Source organism: Vicia villosa, linkage group LG2 (genome assembly GCF_029867415.1).
Source record: "Vicia villosa cultivar HV-30 ecotype Madison, WI linkage group LG2, Vvil1.0, whole genome shotgun sequence".
NCBI lineage: Eukaryota > Viridiplantae > Streptophyta > Magnoliopsida > Fabales > Fabaceae > Vicia > Vicia villosa.
Genome location: NC_081181.1, coordinates 149,353,014 through 149,359,013, shown reverse-complemented (window position 1 = coordinate 149,359,013; position 6,000 = coordinate 149,353,014).

Sequence of the window (6,000 nt, the reverse complement as noted above, 5' to 3'; positions counted from 1 at the left end):
CCTTGGACTTTGTAGTATGACTCCCTTCTTACCAAAGCATATCGATATGGTGGATAAGGTTAGGAGGGTCATTATCTTGTACCTTTGAATCGGGGATAAAATTTTATGGAAAGTGTCGTTTAGAAAAAAATTATGACTTCAATGTGGACAAAACTTAAATAATTATATATGACCTTAATTCAGATATAGCAACAATATTTTTTTAATTCCAAATGACATTATTTTAAATTATATGCTTATATGGTAATACATATTTGGATGAAAACATACTAATATTTTTAGATTTTAAAAATGCACGAGGCCAAATTGTAAGCTAACTAACAGCATTTGAGTTGAAAACGAAATGTAACTAACACCAAAGAAGTCAAATACAGACTTCTACACTCGTGGAGTCAATAAACACAAGCCGTGCAAAGCGAGGAAAAATAAATAATCATCCAATCAAATATTTTATTCGCTTTTCTATTGCCAACGCGAACCGCGAGCCTTACATGTGATAACAATAAACAATTACCACCACAATTTTTGCATGACATTTTTCTAAACTTATTTTCATTTGTTTTTTTAACATATCTTAAATTAAAATTAAATTATAATTAACAAATTTAGAAAAAAATTATGATTTTTTATTATATTTTTTTAATATTTTGTATTCTTTATTTTTCTTTTGATAGTTAATTTTTTATTGAATGCAATAAAAAATTGTTTTTGTTTATTTTAATTAAAATATATTTATGTCAGTTTATAAATACATATATTAATTATAAATATAGTATGATGAATTATTAGCCTGGGTCTAACAGCCAAGTCTAGCTATTTTGCATAATCATCCAATGTTTCTTGCCTAAACATATATTTTAATTAATAGTGAAGACAAACCTTAAGGTCAAATAATGCCAATATGAGATACAAATGCCAAATATATATCAATTTAAATGGCGTATTTTTTTGTATTTTTTATGACTTTGAGTATATTTTTTGTTTTTAAGAGAAGGAGAATGATTAATAAGCAATGAATAAAAAATAGTACATAAAGTGGGGAGCATGGAACACGAGTACGGTTATGGATCTATGATGAAAGGTCCACATGATGTAATTGTAAAGTTGGACAGCCATGGCACATAGTGCCATAATATATCTATCTGTCACTTATATTGAAGGAACTTTTCATTGCCTTTAATTAAACCAAGTTTTATTGTATACTTTAATATTGCATGTGGTAGCTGTTGTTTCAGATTCACTCATTGCATGTTTCTATAGTTTTTTATTTTTTCAATTTATTAAAGTAAGAGGACAATCATTCAATTAAATATATATCACATCTATATATCCAGATCCAGACAATAATCACGTGTTTAACAAATCCGAAAGATCAATTGTTTTGAAGGAATTAAATAAAAAATTGTTATTAATGAAATGGAAAAATTTATTTGTAGGTGAATTCTTATTTACCCAACTCAAAAAGTTGGATAAAGTTACCTTTAGTGTAAAATGCATTGAAAACATCAAACAATTATTTTATATAATAAATAATTAAATATATAAAAATTAAATTGTGTCATCTGATTGGTGGAAGGTACACTTCTCATCTTTTTGTGATGGGTAGAGAAGTTGTCCCCTTGATAACATATTATTAATTGTTTAGACATGATATAGTAAAAACATTTCTAATGTTAAAATTTTGTGTTCTTTGTAGAATCTTGAAAACAATTTTATATGAAAATTTTCATGTTTTGATAGCAAGAATCATGAGAATAACACAAATGCGTTTGTGTTATTTTCATCACATCTTCACTACTCTAAATTATTGTATAAGAATTATGAAAAATCGATGACAAATGAAAGTGATCTTTAGATTTTAAAATGTGATGGAAATAACACAAACGTGTCAGCAAGATCTTTTCTATGATGTATAAGATATTTATAGTATTATATAAATAATTGAAGAAGAAAGATTTTAATTAGATGGTATTTTTAATCCATCAATGTGTTGATATATTGAGCTTTTAAAAGATTGAGAATACAACTTCATTGAAGGAGGCATGACAAATTCAAGAGAGTTTGTTTACAAACATTGAGAAGAAAATTTAAATTGTTGTAGATGGAGAACAATGGGAAGAATATTGAGTATTTTCATAGGATCACACAAGTCACTAATAAGATGAAGAGTTGTGATGAAGTTGTTTCTGATCAAACCATCGCAAACAAAGTCATGCACACTTTTTCCAAATTTTATTACATTGTAGTGACAATTGAAGAATCAAATGATTTTTCTTCCATGAAAGTTGATGAGTTGCAATGTTCCTTGAAAGCACATGAACAAAAGAGCAAGTGATTGAGCAGACTCTACATGCTTAAACACTCAAGAATGGTGGTAGTTCAAAATGGAAAGGAAATGACAAATTCAAGAAAGAGGAATCTCAACAATATAACTTCAAGAAAGATGATCAACCTAAATCTTCTTTAAGAAATAATAGTGCCCATCAAGATAAGAAGATGGATAAGCTAATGAAAAAGAAGAACGCTTAATGTTATAAGTTCCAACGATTCTAGCACTTTGCATATGAATGTAGAAGTAAACATGTTTATAGAGAATGAGACACATGAGGCTCAAGGTGAGAGTAACTCTGACCCTATCCTCCTTATGACAACAAATGATGAACTATGAAGCATATTTGGGTCGTATTTGGACACATGTTATTTAAATCACATGATAAGCCATCAAGAATGACTAGTGAATTTTTATTATTCAATAAAGATGATGATATTTCAATCAAAGGAAGGCAAGCAAATCAAGTACGCATCAGTGTTGTGTTGTATGTTCCAAACATGAAGAGTAACTTGCTGAGTACGAGCCAATTATTGGAGAAGAGGTTTACTAAAGATCTTGTTAACAACCAAATGGATATCTTTAATGCATATTAGAAAACTATTTTGAGAGATCTTATATCTCAAATTAGAACCTTTAGTAACTGGCTGATATGCATAGACATGACACATGGCTATGGAATCTTAGGTATGACAACCATAACTTTAAATAGTATATGTATCTTAAATTCAATGGAAATGATACATGGTTTGTCTATAATTAGGGTGCATGTAGATGTGTGCAAGAATTTATTTATACGCAAGCAACCAAGGAAATATTTTGGGACTCATATTTCAACAAGATCTCAAGGTAAACTTGACGTGGTACATACCGATGTTTGTGGTATCTTTAACACAGTGCGGTTGTGATGGAATATGCACTTTGTTTCTTTTTTGGATGTCTTCAATAGAATAATATGGTTTTATCCCATGAAAAACTTCAAATTTTTAAAAAGCTTAAAAGTAATGGTAAGAAAACAAGCAGAAAGGAAACTTAAAGCTCCTTGGAGTGATGAAGATGAAAATTACACTTCAAGATAATTTAAATCCTTTTGTGAAGTTATGGGATTTCACCATGAGCTCATAACATGATCCACCCCTAAAAATAATGATCTCTGTGAGAGGGGAACATGATTATAATGAACATTACCAAATGCATATTGAAAAAAAACATCCAAATGCTTTTTGGGGTGAAGTTGTAACAAATGTATGTTATGTTATGACTAACGCAGTCAAGAAATATTACATCTACCAAGCATTTGAGAATAGCTTCAACTTCATAGAAATCTTGCACAAGTTAGAATATTTGAGACATAAAAGTTACAAGTAGATATGACTAACTTCTTACAATAGAATCTTGTTCAACTAGATTTTAAATTTGCATTTCTCATTGGCTACCTTGAGGGGGAAGTTTATGTTAAACAACATTTTGAATTCATTGTGAAGGTGAAGAAGATAAGGTCTTGAATTTAATAAGGCTCTTTATGCCCCGAGACAAAGTGTCTAGAACAAGAGAAATGATGAGTTCCTAAAGCATATTGATTATTCCAAGTCTATTATTGAACATCGAATATATATATATATATATATATATATATATATATATATATATATATATATATATATATATATATATATATATATATATATATATATATATATATATATATATATATATATATATATATATATATATAAGGGCTGAATCAAGACAATTTCAATATAATATGTCTTTATGTAGATCATCTACTCATCACAAGCCGAAATCACAATGAGACTATGGATCTTATATTCAACAAGAATATTGAATTTGATATGATTGATTTAGGAGTCATAAATTACTTCCTTGGTCCTGAATTCGCGACAACCATGAAAAGTTTGGTAATTAACCAAAGAAAGTAAATTAGTGATATCATGAAGAGTTTAATATGTTGAACCTCAAACCAACAAGTACTCCTATGGAAGAAAATTCAAAATTAAGGAAAAATTAAGATGACAAGCTTGCTACTAGAATTTAATACAAGCAAATGGTTGGATGCTTTAAGGTACGCTTGAAATTACAGATCTAAGTTATGTCAAAATCTAAGTTATGTCAAAATGTAGGTGGGTGAGAAGATTTATGCATAAACCTAAAATGTCATATATGCAAACAATCAATAGGACCATGAGATATCTTAAAGGAATAATAGGTTATCTCATCTAATTTCTAAAATTTGATGGCCAGAGGGATAAACTTGTACTCAATTTAGTATGGAGACAAAATGGAAAGAAGAAACACAATGAGATATGTTTTAAGTTGTTCAATTCTTCAATTTTATGGTGCTCTATGAAACAAATAATAGTGATTTTATCTTTTGTGAAACAGAATATATCTTCACCTACAATATAATTTGTCAAAAAGTTTGGTTGTTGATTGGAATGGAGAAATACATAGATAAAAAAACGGAATTAATGATATTCAACAAATCAACAAATAATATTGAAAAGAATGTCACACCTCATAGAATGCGCAAAAACGATTTTTCTTTCTTAGAGATCTACTAAGCAAGTGCAAGATTACCTTAATATATTGGAGAATATAGGATTGACTAGTAGATGTTCTACCTAAGCAACTCAAGATTGAAAGGTTCAAAGATATGAGAAACATGCTCAATATAATAAGTGTAAGAAATTTGAATTAAGAAAGAGTATAGAAGTGTAATTCAAGTCTAAAAGTAACTAACTAATAACAATGTTGGTTTGGTTGTTAGTCCATATTAGTGTTTATAAGTTCACTAATGTTGTATGTGATCATTAGTGTAACAATAACCCATGAGTATTAAGTATAATACACACAAATTCATTAAGTTTTTATATTTTTCTCTTCCATGTGTGTGTATAATTTTTAACAATGCAAACACAATTCTATACATGATGAAACACATAAAAAAGGACTATGCTATTTACATACTAATAAAATGAAGAAAAAAATGAAAACATGTGAAAAGATCATATAAAATACAATTCATTGATAGTTGTAAGATTTTATTTTTTAAAAATCTAAAAAAAATAATTGTAAAAATATTAATGAGAATATCTTAATCCACCCCTTGAATTTTTATACCAGAAGTTGAATGAAGCATGCAACTAGAGGATTAGACAATTGTCTGGCTCTTGCACACTCCTCACGTTACCTTTCATTTCAATCGTATAACATTTAATATGTTATTTATTAACTTGTACTTATTTATTTTGGTATTTGTGTTTCAGAGCTAGATTATTTCTTACTTCCACCACATTCATGGCTACGATCCTGATCCAGAATATAATGACGACATGCCTAGGGCTGCAAGATACGTCCTCCACAGGGGGAATCATAAATTGGTGCCATATTGAGTGTACCTCGATCATGCTAATCATGATGACATAAATTGGGCGCCGTTCCAAGATTACGGGCATATTGAGCGGATACACTTGACTGGGCAAAAGGCATTAGACATTGGGGTCATTCAGGGGGCGGTGCATAGGCGGTTTCCATAGTTGAGAGGATGGTCAGGGAGGTGTTCAGTGCGGCAGGGAATATGAGGCAGATGAGGTCGCAGGGGGTAAGGATTAGGCATACTCAGTAGCAATAGCCTATGTTTTATGTTTTAT